The following is a 14,827-nucleotide window of genomic DNA, read 5'->3' on the forward strand; positions in this document are numbered from 1 at the left end:
GCTGAAAACGAACCCCTAAACATGGCGTCTGTCCCATAAATACACTCTCCCAGAATGCAACTCGGAGGACCACCTCCACCGAGTTGTCCCCGGGACAGAGGAGCACTCATACGCTTCAACACATTGCTTTTCCAACACCAGCCGATGGTGACAACGACACCCACCGGCACAGTGTGGAACTACATGCAACTCAGCCAAGCTGGAACAGAGGCAAATCTAACTTCCTCTAACAAGTAACCCACATGATTAACCTATCAGCGGTAGATTAAAAAAAATCTACCAGCGCTACAATACGTTTTTCCATAGATATACATTGATGTCCATTTTTCATTCGTCAACAGATGGATGAAAAACGGACAAACGGTCTGCATGTGGGCCTAAGCCCCTGGCTTATATTTTTTGGATGGTCGAACAGCAAGAACTTCCTGCCATCATTTTTGATTCTCTTCTTGTCCACCTGGGAGATTTGTGTGTTCCCAGACACCCTTGGGTGTTTGCTGTTAAAGTTCTAATGCCCCGTACACACGGTCGGATTTTCCGACGGAAAATGTGTGATAGGACCTTGTTGTCGGAAATTCCGACCGTGTGTAGGCTCCATCACACATTTTCCATTGGATTTTCCGACACACAAAGTTTGAGAGCAGGATATAAAATTTTCCGACAACAAAATCCGTTGTCGGAAATTCCGATCCTGTGTACACAAATCCGACGGACAAAGTGCCACGTATGCTCAGAATAAATAAAGAGATGAAAGCTATTGGCCACTGCCCCGTTTATAGTCCCGACGTACGTGTTTTACATCACCACGTTTAGAACGATCGGATTTTCCGACAACTTTGTGAGACCGTGTGTATGCAAGACAAGTTTGAGCCAACATCCGTCGGGAAAAAATCCTAGGATTTTGTTGTCGGAATGTCCGAACAAAATCCGACCGTGTGTACGGGGCATAACAGGGGATTGTTGTACCCCATTATAATGGGTGCAGCAGGTTTGCAGACCAAGGAACTCAGGTACAGATATGCTACTATTATATGCCCCTCAGTTGTAGACATGTGCATGTGAGGAATACTAGAAATTGTTGGGTAGGTTGAAAGAGAAGTATGGCCAAATCTTTTTTGGCTGTACTTCTCCTTATGGTCACAGGAGTACTTTTATTTTTGACCCAGAGTCAGCTTATATTATTGCCTGATATTATCTGATGGGTCATTGCTGCTTTAAGCTCTGGAAGGATCCTGACAAATATGAAAGCAGGCTTTCAGGGTGCCCCTGACAGCTAAAGTCATCTAAGCCAAGTGCTCCAGTGAATGCTGGAGGAGCAGAACAGGATGCAGTGACTGACAGTGCTAACTGATCAGTGGAAATGTAAACTGTCAGCTCTCAGCCTTAGCGCTGGTGTTGGACAGCTGCAGTATCAAACTGATGCTAAAGCATAGAGGTAAGCATGTATGTTTCTTTACCCTACATTCAAACCTGTGCATTTGTTAGTGCATGTTGCAGTTTGCACTACAGTCCATTTAACATGGTTCCCTATGGCACACGTTCACATCTATGCGTTTTACAGCCAGTGCATTTTTGGAAAGAGTCAGGGACTTTTTTTCCCATGTTTTGCGTGTAAGAGACTTCAATGAAGTCGTACCAGAAACGCAAGTGTTGCATTTGTGATGTGATTTATGATGCGTTTTGTTTTTTCCTTTAGGCTCAGTTCACAATAGCTGTGGCCGCGGCTCACAGCAGGGGGTCCAGTGCATGTCTTTTTACCATTTCAAGTGCGAATCAGGTCTGAATTTTTGGCTGAATTCATACCTGAAACTAACCAGAAGACGCACAGGACCCTCCTGCAATTTGGACCGCCACTGCCCCGGAGGTGTGTGAACTGGCTCCATTGAGAGCCAGTCACACTCTCCTGTCATGCAAATTGGATGCGGATTTGCATCACTGTGAACCCAGCCTTAAAAACACTGTCACATAGTTAGTCAGGTTGAAAAAAAGACACAAGTCCATCTAGTTCAACCAATAAAAAATAAAAATAAAATAATCATACAATCCTATTTACACAATTCTTCACCCACAGTTGATCCAGAGAAAGGTGAAAAACCCCAGCAAAACATGATCCAATGTGCTACAGCGGGGCAAAAAATTCCTTCCTGATCCCCCGAGAGGCAATCAGATTTCCCTGGATCAATTTTACCTATAAATGTCAGTAGCCAGTTATATTATGTACATTAAAGAAAGAATCCAGGGCTTTTTTAAAGCAATCTACTGAGCTGGCCAGAACCACCTCTGGAGGGAGCCTATTCCACATTTTCACAGCTCTTACTGTGAAGAAACCTTTCCGTATTTTGAGATTAAATATTTTTTCCTCTAGACCTAAAGAGTGCCCCTTGTTCTCTGTGATGACCTTAAAGTGAATAACTCAACACCAAGTTCACTATATGGACCACTTATGTATTTGTACATGTTGATCATATCCCCCTTAATCTCCTCTTCTCAAGAGAGAATAAATTCAGTTCCTCTAATCTTTCCTCATAGCTGAGCTCCTCCATGCCTCTTATCAGTTTGGTTGCCCTTCTCTGCAATTTCTCCAGTTCCCCGATATCCTTTTTGAGAATTGGTGCCCAAAACTGAACTGCATATTCCAATTGAGGTCTTACTAATGATTTGTACAGGAGCAAACTGATTTCTCTCTCTCTGGAGTCCATACCTCTCTTAATACAAGAAAGGTCTTTGCTCGCTTTGGAAACCGCAGCTTGGCATTGCATGCTATTATTAAGCTTATGATCTACCAAAACCCCCAGATCCTTCTCCACTATGGATTCCCCCAGTTGTTCTCCCTTAGTATGTATGATGCATGCATATTCTTAGCCCCCAAGTACATAACTTTACATTTGTCAACATTAAACCTCATGTGCCACACAGTTGCCCAATTAAACAGTGCATTGAGGTTGGCTTGTAAGTTAGAGACATCCTGTAAGGACGTTATTCCACTCCATAGCTTGCTGTCATCTGCTATTGTATTTTTAATCCCAGACCCTATATTATTTATAAAGATACTAAAAAGTAAGGGTCCCAACACTGAACCTTGGGGTACACCACTGATAACCCTAGACCATTCAGAGTATGAATCATTAACCACTACTCTTAGAATTCCGTTTTTTAACCAGTTTTCTATCCATTTACAAACTGATCTTTCCAAGCCTGTAGACCAGGGGTAGGCAACCTGGGGCCTTCCAGCTAATGTGGAACTACATTTCCCATGAGGCATTGCAAGGCTGGCAGTTACAATTACTCCCTGAGGCATGATGGAATTTGTAGTTCTGCAATAGCTGGAGGGCCCTAGGTTGCCCACCTCTGCTGTAGACTTTATCTTACACATTAGCCGTGTGTGGGGAACTCTGTCAAATGCTTTTGCAAAATCCAAGTATACCACATCCACAGCCACCCCTCTGTTCAAGGTTCTACTTACCTCCTCATAAAAAGAAATCAGGTTTGTTTGACAACTTCTGTCTTTCATTAATCCATGCTGTCTGTTGCTTAACCACTTCAGCCCCGGAAGGATTTACCCCCTTCCTGACCAGAGCACTTTTTACAATTTTGCACTGCGTCGCTTTAACTGCTAATTGCACGGTCATGCAATGCTGTACCCAAACGAAATGTGCGTCCTTTTCTTCCCACAAATAGAGCTTTCTTTTGATGGTATTTGATCACCTCTGCGGTTTTTATTTTTTGCGCTATAAACGGAAAAAGACCGAAAATTTTGAAAAAAAATTATATTTTCTACTTTTTGTTATTAAAAAAATCCAATAAACTCAATTTTAGTCATACATTTAGGCCAAAATGTATTCGGCCACATGTCTTTGGTAAAAAAAGGTCAATAAGCGTATATTTATTTGTTTGCGCAAAAGTTATAGTGTCTACAAACTAGGGTACATTTTCTGGAATTTACACAGCTTTTAGTTTATGACTGCCTATGTCATTTCTTGAGGTGCTAAAATGGCAGGGCAGTACAACCCCCCCCCCCCCCAATGACCCCATTTTGGAAAGTAGACACCCCAAGGAAATTGCTGAGAGGCATGTTGAGCCCATTGAATATTATTTTTTTTTGTCCCAAGTGATTGAATAATGACAAAAAAAAAGAATTTACAAAAAGTTGTTACTAAATGATATATTGCTCACACAGGCCATGGGCATATGTGGAATTGCACCCCAAAATACATTTAACTGCTTCTCCTGAGTATGAAGATACCACATGTGTGGGACTTTTTGGGAGCCTAGCCGTGTACGAGGCCCCAAAAACCAAGCACCGCATTCAGAATTTCTATGTGCGTAAATTTTTGATTTCACTCCTCACTACCTATCACAGTTTTAAAGGCCATAAAATGCCAAGATGGCACAAACCCCCCCCCCCCCAAATGACCCCATTTTGGAAAGTAGACACCCCAAGCTATTTGCTGAGAGGCATGTTGAGTCCATGGAATATTTTATATTTTGACACAAGTTGCGGGAAAGTGACAATTTTTTTTTTTTTTGCAAAAAGTTGTCACTAAATAATATATTCCTCAAACATGCCATGGGCATATGTGGAATTACACCCCAAAATACATTCTGCTGCTTCTCCTGAGTACGGGGATACCATATGTGTGGGACTTTTTGGGAGCCTAGCTGCGTACGGGGCCCCGAAACCAAGCACCGCCTTCAGGATTTCTAAGGGCATACATTTTTGATTTCACTCCTCACTACCTATCACAGTTTTGAAGGCCATAAAATGCCAAGATGGCACAAACCCCCCCCCCCAAATGACCCCATTTTGGAAAGTAGACACCCCAAGCTATTTGCTGAGAGGTATATTGAGTCCATGGAATATTTTATATTTTGACACAAGTTGCGGGAAAGTGACAATTTTTTTTTTTTTGCACAAAGTTGTCACTAAATGATATATTGCTCAAACATGCCATGGGCATATGTGGAATTACACACCAAAATACATTCTGCTGCTTCTCCTGAGTACGGGGATACCACATGTACGGGACTTTTTGGGAGCCTAGCTGCATACGGGGCCCCGAAAACCAATCACCGCCTTCAGGATTTCTAAGGGCGTACATTTTTGATTCACTCCTCACTACCTATCACAGTTTCGAAGGCCATAAAATGCCAAGATAGCACAACCCCCCCCAAATGACCCCATTTTGGAAAGTAGACACCCCAAGCTATTTGTTGAGAGGCATGGTGAGTATTTTGCAGCTCTCATTTGTTTTTGAAAATGAAGAAAGACAAGAACAAAAAAATTTTTTTTTTCTTTTTTCAATTTTCAAAACTTTGTGACAAAAAGTGAGGTCTGCAAAACTCACTATACCTCTCAGCAAATAGCTTGGGGTGTCTACTTTCCAAAATAGGGTCATTTGGGGGGGTTTGTGCCACCTGGGCATTCCATGGCCTCCGAAACTGTGATAGGCAGTGAAGAGTGAAATCAAAAATTTACGCCCTTAGAAAGCCTGAAGGCGGTGCTTGGTTTTCGAGGTCCCGTACGCGGCTAGGCTCCCAAAAAGTCTCACACATGTGGTATCCCCGTACTCAGGAGAAGCAACAGAATGTATTTTGAGGTGTAATTTCACATATTCCCATGGCATGTTTGAGCAATATATCATTTAGTGACAACTTTGTTAAAATAAAAAAAAAAAATGTGTCTTTTTCCTGCAACTTGTGTCACAATATAAAATATTCCATGGACTCCACATGCCTCTCAGCAAATAGCTTGGGGAGTCTACTTTCCAAAATGGGGTCATTTGGGGGGGTTTTGAACTGTCCTGGCATTTTATGCACAACATTTAGAAGCTTATGTCACACATCACCCACTCTTCTAACCACTTGAAGACAAAGCCCTTTCTGACACTTTTTGTTTACATGAAAAAATTATTTTTTTTTGCAAGAAAATTAATTTACATATTTTTTTTAAAGCAAATGCCCTACAGATTAAAATGGTGGGTGTTTCATTTTTTTTTCACACAGTATTTGCGCAGCGATTTTTCAAACACTTGTTTAAATTTTAATGCACTAAAACACACTATATTGCCCGAATGTTTGATGAAATAAAAAAGATGATCTTAGGCTGAGTACATGGATACCAAACATGACATGCTTTAAAATTGCACACAAACGTGCAGTGGCGACAAACTAGATACATTTTTAAAAGCCTTTAAAAGCCTTTACAGGTTACCACTTTAGATTTACAGAGGAGGTCTACTGCTAAAATTACTGCCCTCGATCTGACCTTCCCGGTAATACCTCACATGCATGGTGCAATTGCTGTTTACGTTTGACGCCAGACCGACGCTTGCGTTCACCTTTGCACGAGAGCAGGGGGGGGCAGGGGTGCTTTTTTTTTTTTTTTTTGCTTTTTTATTTTAATTTTAAACTGTTCCTGTTTTCATTTTTTTTTTAATCATTTTTATTGTTATCTCAGGGAATGTAAATATCCCCTATGATAGCAATAGGTAGTGACAGGTACACTTTTTTGAAAAAACTGGGGTCTATTAGACCCTAGATCTCTCCTCTGCCCTCAAAGCATCTGACTACACCAAGATCGGTGTGATAAAATGCTTTGCCAATTTCCCAATGGCGCTGTTTACATCTTGCGAAATCTAAGTCATGAAATGCTCGTAGCTTCCGGTTTCTTAGGCCATAGAGATGTTTGGAGCCACTCTGGTCTTTGATCAGCTCTATGGTCAGATGGCTGAATCACCGGCTGCATTCTCAGGTTCCCTGTTGGGACCGGAGAGCCAGAGAAAAACATGGAAGACGGTGGGGGGGGGGGGGCATTCCCTCCCACTGCTTGTAAAAGCAGTCTAGAGGCTAATTAGCTGCTAGGATTGCTTTTACATGAAAGCCGACCAGTGGCTGAAAAGAATGATACCAAGATGATACCTAAACCTGCAGGCATCATTCTGGTATAACCACTCAAAGTCCAGCAACATACCAGTACATTGCTGGTCCTTGTTGGGCATATATTGTAAACTTTTTTTTCATGCAGCCTGTGGACTGAACAAAAAAAAGAGATTGATCGGTGGGTATGCCCACCATTAGAATACCTTCCTTCATCTACCCACTTCTAATGATGGGCATACATGCACCGTATATATATGCCGAAGCTTGGGGGAATACTCCAGCAAAAGTTAGGAGCAAATCGCTCCTCCGCCCACTGCTGCCCCCCACGCTTCGGCATATATGCTGAAGTATGTAACTGTGGTGGTGAAATCACCTCCGACAGTGCTGGAGTTACGGCTTTATGTATCGTGGGAGCAAACGCTGTTGCTGTCAAGATAAATAAATCCGCACTGCAACTGAATGGCGTACCTGCTAAGCAAATGATGGTTAACAATAAAACAAAGTAACATTACAGTATAACAGTAAGACTTACCATACCTGCAAAGCAAATACAAAAAAAACATAGTAAAAAATAAAACATTTAACGCAACCTGTACCTAAAATATATATATACCGAAGCATGGGGGCATCCTCCCGCAAAAAGGAAAGGAGCAAATCGCTCCTCCACCCACTGCTGCCCCCCACGCTTCGGCATATATGCTGAAGTATGTAACTGTGGTGGTGAAATCACCTCCGACAGCGCTGGAGTCACGGCTTTATGTATTGTGGGAGCAAACGCTGTTGCTGTCAAGATAAATAAATCCGCGCTGCAACTGAATGGCGTACCTGCTAAGCAAATGATGGTTAACAATAAAACAAAGTAACATTACAGTATAACAGTAAGACTTACCATACCTGCAAAGCAAACACAAAAAAAATAGTAAAAAATAAAACATTTAACGCAACCTGTGCCTAAAATATATATATGCCGAAGCATGGGGGCATCCTCCCGCAGGTAGGAGCAAATCGCTCCTCCACCCACTGCTGCCCCCACGCTTCAGCATATATAGTATGCTGAAGTATGTAACTGTGGTGGTGAAATCACCTCCGACAGCACTAGAGTCACAGCTTTATGTATCGTGGGCGCAAACGCTGTTGCTGTCAAGATAAATAAATCTGCTCTGCAGCTGAATGGCGTACCTGAAAACAAAAAAATGGTTACCAATAAAACACAGTAAACAGTAAAGTATAAAAAAATTGCATATCTGAAAAGCAAACATGGTAAAACATAATAACAATAAAACATTGCAGAATAGAATACATTAAAAAAAGAGCAGAACAATAGAGAGAGAGAGAACAATAAAACGACAACTATTTTTGTTTTTTTTATTTTATATTTTTTTGTGTTTTTATTTTTTTTACTTTTTTTTTGCAACTATAACTTTTGTAACTGGTACCAGGTTCGGTTCTCTCAAAATGCGATGGCATCTTGGGAGACCCTGTGTTAGTGTGCCTAGTCTGTGCAGTGCTGTACCCTACGCTAATACTCAACTAGTGAATGGTAGCGTTCAAAACATTCACCAATGCATAGACCAGGATTGTCAGGACAGGAGGGACAATAATACCGGGTGTCATGCCTATATCCGCGCTTGCTGCAAACACAACATCTTGTTTGGGGGGCTCGTTGGGTAGGGGTACTCGGGAGGACATAAGGAAAATGCCTCTCATGCAGCCGGCTTACTGCATTTGGTTGGGGAAGGTGAGGTGGAGCACCATCTGGAAACAGAAGGGCTCTGACGATCTCTTCCTGGAATTTAAGGAAGGATCCAGTCCGTCCTGAAGCTCTGTATAGCACATGAGCGTTCAGCAAAGCCAATTTAAATAAATAAACAGACACTTTCTTGTACCAGCGTCTGGCCTTACGGGCAACTAGGTACGGCGCCAGTAACTGGTCGTTGAAGTCCACCCTTCCCATATTTTGGTTATATTCGTGGACACAGAGGGGTTTCTCTACAACACCGGTCACCGTAGTAATTTGGACCGTCGTGTCTGCATGAAGGGAGGTAAGAATGAAAACATTCTTATTATCCCTCCACTTCATAGCGAGCAAGTTATTACACTGCAAGCAGGCTCTCTCCCCCAGCCTAAGACGGGAATCTACAAGCCGCTGGGGAAAGCCCCAGCGATTAGGTCACACGTGCCACATGCTCCAATCTGTTGATCAAAAAGGTGACTAAAAAGTGGCACGCTCGTGTAATAATTGTCCACGTACAAGTGGTACCCCTTTCCGAATAAGGGTGACACCAAGTGCCCTCGTAAACCATAAAACTACATGTATAGCCTGTGGCCCTGTCACAGAGCTTATACATCTTGACCCCGTATCTGGCACGCTTGCTGGGAAGGTACTGTTTGAATGACAAGCGGCCAGAAAACTTAATCAGGGACTAATCAACGCAGACAACTTGATGGGGAGTAAAAAAGTCTGCAAAACATTGGTTGAAGTGGTTTACGAGGGGACGAATTTTGTAGAGCCGATCGTATTCAGGGTCTCCACGAGGACAACAGAGTTCATTGTTGTTGAAGTGCATGAACCGCAAAATCTGCTCATATCGTATCGTGACCTGGTCATGGAGGCAGAGAACAAGGGCATATGGTGAATTGGGTCAGTGGACCAATATGACCGCAACTCACTCTTTTTAGTTATGCCCATGTTGAGGGAAAGGCCCAGAAAGAGCTTAAATTTCGGAGACCGTAATTGGTCTCCAATCTCTGGCAAGGGAGGACTGGGGAATAGTGGCGATGTGTTGACCAGCATATAAATTGCTTTGGTCCACAATAGATCTATAGAGATCTTTGGTGAAAAACAGCGAATAAAAATCCAGTGGCGTAAAATCAACTGTTTCCACATGAATGCCGGGTTGGCCAGTGAATGGGGGAAGTACGGGTGCTGCAGAAATAGTGGGTTCCCAATTCAGATTACCGAATGCAGCAGGAAGGGCACTATGGGCACGACGGGCCTGTGTTCGTCTTCTTGGTGGCAGCGGGACACTACTTGTGCTTGCCACCTCGCCAGCTTGAACTGCACTTATGGGACTCGTCACGTCACCAAGTGTTACTGCAGTGCTGGATGTACGATCAGGGTCTACTAGTACTGCTCTGCTCCATACGAGGGACCTGCAGTTCTTGCACATCAAGGACAGAAGAAGAAGTTCGGGGTCTGGTACGCCTGACCTTGGCAGGGACCAAAACTCCGTTGTCAGAGCTATTTGTCATGGAGCCGCTGTCCTCTACAGGATCGTATTCTGAGCCTGAATCTGACAAATGAGTGACTTCCTCTTCACCATCTGTCATGCTCAGAAACGTGTAGGCCTCTTCACTAGTGTACCTTCGATTTGCCATTTTGGGCTCTAAATTTAGTGGTACACTAGTGAGACTCACAGGCAAAAAAGCTCCTGACTGTTAGCAACTGTATCAAAATGCTACCAACAAAAACTGTTAGCGATCTCAGGGATTAGGCCTGACTACGCTGCAGTTATGTGTGTTTAGTGTTTTGTAAGTGACAGTGATCGATTGATACTGCACTTGGGTGGGCTGGGCAGGGTTGGGCCGAGGGGCAAAACGCAGGTGCTAGCAGGTATCTGGGCTGATACTGCTAATACTGTGTTTATGGGAACCCTAAACTGCTGGGGATGCTAGTATAGATCTGATCGGATCAGATATTGATCCGTTCAGATACTATAGCACTAAGGGAGGTGTATGCTGCGTGCGTGGGTGTTAGCGGTACTGGCACTAACCTAACGCTGCCTGGGGCGATGCAGACCTTATCTGACCCTAAAAACGTAACTTATATCACTGCCGGGCAATTAGGGGGTTAAACCTTTATTAGGTAATAAACTGCGGGTGCCCTAAAACTATAATAAACAAACTAACTAACCAGCGTCACCCGTAACAGTTATACGGTGATCACTGGTGAAAGGGTTAACTAGGGGGCAATCAGGTGGTTAAAACCTTTATTAGGTATTATATGGAGGTCCCTATATACTTACCTCCCTAACTAGCGTCACCTGTGTCACTAATACGATCGCTTAGTGACACTGGCGACGGGGGGTGATCAAGGGGTTAACCTTTATTAGGGGGGGTTAGGGGGGGTATCCTAGACCTAAAGGGGGCTAATACTAACTGCCCTACCACTTATAACTGTCACAAACTGACACCAATGCAAAAAAAAAAAAAAACTGCTATTGGTGTCACTGTGACAGGGGGTACAGGGGGGTGATCGGGGGGGTGATCGAGGGGTGATGGGGGGTGAAAAGTGTGCCTGGTGTGTTCTACTGAAAGTGTAGTGTTTGGTGCACTTACTTGTTGTCTTCTATCCTCGGCGCCGGAACGAAAAGACCGGCTCCAGGAGAGATGACATCACTTCCTCTGCCTCTGTTTACATTACAGAGGCAGAGGAATGATTTAATTGGCCAGGAGCGATCGCGAGGGGGTTTCCACGAATGAATTGCCTCCCCCTCACCTCCGATCGCCCGGTGAGAAATACCAACTGCCTCGGGCACCGGGGAGGGTCCGATCGGACCCCCCGCCCACAGGAGGCAAGTAACGTACCTGTACGTTACTTTGCCTGCCCGTGCCATTCTGCCAACGTATATCGTCGTGAGGAGGTCGGCAGCTGGTTAAAATGTTTTTTTTTTCCAGCAAGAACTCATCTATGTGGTCTTTTATTAAACTCGCCAGTATCTTCCTGACTATAGAAGTTAAATGAACAGGTCTATAGTTACTTGGAAAAGACTGATCCCTTTTTTAAATATGGGCACCACATTGGCCTTATGACAGTCCAGTGGTACCATTACAGTGTCAGGGCTGGGATCAGCTCTTCCGTCTCTGAGCTGGCCGCTCAGCTGTCGGCTAATTGCCAGCTCCTATCTCTCCACAATTACTCAGCTGGTGATGATATCCTGCTCCTCAGTCCTGCCTACTTAAGCCGTCCACTTCAGAGGGTCTGCCCTCGCCTTGGTCACATCACAGAAACTATCGCCTGTGATCCTGTTCAAGACTTGTTTTGCTGACATCCCTTCTGGCTCCAGAACCTGCTTGCTGTTCCACTACATTGATCCCTGACTTCTGGCTTGGCTGACTATCCGTTCTGGTTACAGAACTTTGACTATGTTTTGACTATGTTTGTTCTTTTTACTCTTATTATTAATCAAGTTTGATTTAACTGTCTGTCTCAGCCTGATTTCATGGTTTCTGACATACAGTAATTAACGAGTCCCTAAAAATTAGAAACAATGGCTTTAAAATAACAGAGCTCAATTCTTTTAGGATCCGTGGATGTATGCCATCTGGTCCAGGTGCTTTATCCACCCTTATTCTGTCTAAATATTTCTGGACCATATCACTTTTGAGCCATTGTGGATCATTTGGGGCTGTGTCAATGCCATCCCCATTATGGACATGAGCTCCCCCATGCTCTTTTGTATACACAGAACTGAAGAAAGTATTTAATAAATGTGCCTTCTCCTTGTCCACACTCCCCAGTCACCCTCTCTATATTATTTTGTAAAGGGCCTACATGCTCAGACCTGACTTTTTACTATTAATATATTTGATGAATTTGTGGGGGTTTGTCCTAGTATCTTTTGCAATCTGTCATTCATTTTGAATTTTTGTGTCCTTGATTTCCATTTTACATATTCTGTTATATTCTCTGTAACATTAAAGCGATGATAGTGTTCCTTCATTTTTATACTCTTTGAAGGCGCTTTTATTATTATTTATAGCTATTCTAACTTTGGCCGTGAGCCACACAGGTTTTATTTTTAGCCATTAAAACTTGTTGCCCATGGGAATATACTTTGCAGTGAGTTTGCATACAGTCTTTTTGAAGACTGTATATAGCTGATTGCTAAGGAGCGGGCCGAGAAGCTGGCCCTCAATAACCGATGAGTCATCAGCTGTCAGCTGAATGTAAAAAAAATTGCCAGCAAAACAAAAAAAATGAAAAAAACGACATGAGGCCCCCCCAGATCTATACCAGACCTTATCTGAGCATGCTGCCTGGCAGGTCAGGAAAGGAAGGGGACAAGCAAATACCCTCCCCCACCTGAACCATACCGGGCCGTATGCCGTCAACATGGGGGGGTGCTTTAGGGCAGAGGGGACTCAGCCCCCCACCCAAAAGCACCTTGTCCTCATGTTGATGGGGACAGGTGCCTCTTCCGGTCTGCGGGCAGGGGGCTTATCGGAATCAGGAAGCCCCCTTTAAGAAAGAGGGCCCCCAGATCCCGGCCCCCCATGTGAATTAGTATGGGATACATTGTACCCCTACCCATTCACCAAAAAAAAGCAGTGTGGTGTTACAAAAAAACAAGACGGTTTTTGATAAGTCCTATATTAAAAATGAAGAATGTCCCCCATCATAGCTCAAATGTCTCTTCTTTCTCTGGTATCGCCACCGATGTTTTTTTCCTCCTGTCTTCTTCCCCCACTGTCTTCTCCCTTCGGTGGTTTCTTCTCTCTCCGCTGTCTTCTCCTTCTGGTGATGTCTCCTCCCTCCGCTGTATTCTCCATCCGGTGGTTTCTTCTCCCTCCACTGTCTTCTCCCTCTGGTGGTTTGAGGAATGAAGAATGTTTCCAGTCGTAGCTCTAATGTGTCTTCTTTCTCCAGTACCGCCACCAATGATGGTCTCACGTGATGTCACAAGGGTCGGGTTTTCCAGTTAATGTCACCGGGAGGCCACACCCCATAGCTATATAAGAAATGGCAGATGCTGGAGCTGACACAACGGAGGTAGCAAGCGTCAGAAAAGGACCATTTTTTTACTTTTAGCAGGTCAGGAAGGAAGAAGACATTACCGGAGGGAGAAGACAGCAAAGAAAGAAGACATCACCAGACAAGGGAGGGAGAAGACCGGAGGGAGAAGACAGGGGAGGGAGAAGACTGGAGGAAGAAGACATCAGTGGCAGTACCAAAGAAGGAAGACACACTGGAGCTACGACTGGCGACATTCTTCATTCTTAATATAGGACTTAAAAGGAAATGCTGTCTCTTGTTTTTTGTAACACTATACTGCTTTTTTTTTTGGTGAATGGGTAGGGGTACAATTTACCCCATACTCATTCACATAAGGGGGGCGGGATCTGGGGGCCCCCTTTTTTAGAGGGAACTTCCAGATTCTGATAAGCTCTCTGCCCACAGACCCCCACAACCACCGACTAGGGTTGTGGGGAAGAGGCCATTGTCCCCATCAACATGGGGACAAGGTGCTTTGGGGTGGGTGGCAGGGCTCCCCTGCCCCAACGCCTCCCCCGTATTGAGGGCATGTGACCTGGTATGGTTCAGGAGGGGAGGGCGCTCGCTCATGCCCTCCCTTTCCTGACCTTCCAGGCTGCATGCTCGGATAAAGGTCTGGTATGGATTTTGGCGTAGGGTGTCCCCTCCAAATCCATACCAGACCCAAAGGGCCTGGAATGGATTTGTGGGGACCTGCACAGCTTTTTTCACAACTTTTTTTGCTGGAAGAAGAGGCTTAGAAAAGGTTACATAGTTACATAGTAGGTGAGGTTGAAAAAAGACACAAGTCCATCAAGTCCAACCTATGTGTGTGATTATGTGTCAGTATTGCATTGTATATCCCTGTATGTTGTGGTCATTCAGGTGCTTATCTAATAGTTTCTTGAAGCTATCAATGCTCCCCGCTGAGACCACCGCCTGTGAAAGGGAATTCCACATCCTTGCCGCTCTTACAGTAAAGAACCCTCTACGTAGTTTAAGATTAAACCTCTTTTCTTCTAATTTTAATGAGTGGCCACGAGTCTTGGTAAACTCTCTTCTGCGAAAAAGTTTTATCCCTATTGAGGGGTCACAATTCCGGTATTTGTAAATTGAAATCATATCCCCTCTCAAGCGTCTCTTCTCCAGAAAGAATAAGTTCAGTGCTCGCAACCTTTCCTCATAACTAATATC

The sequence above is a fragment of the Aquarana catesbeiana genome, linkage group LG02 (assembly GCF_042186555.1).
Source record: "Aquarana catesbeiana isolate 2022-GZ linkage group LG02, ASM4218655v1, whole genome shotgun sequence".
Classification (NCBI taxonomy): domain Eukaryota; kingdom Metazoa; phylum Chordata; class Amphibia; order Anura; family Ranidae; genus Aquarana; species Aquarana catesbeiana.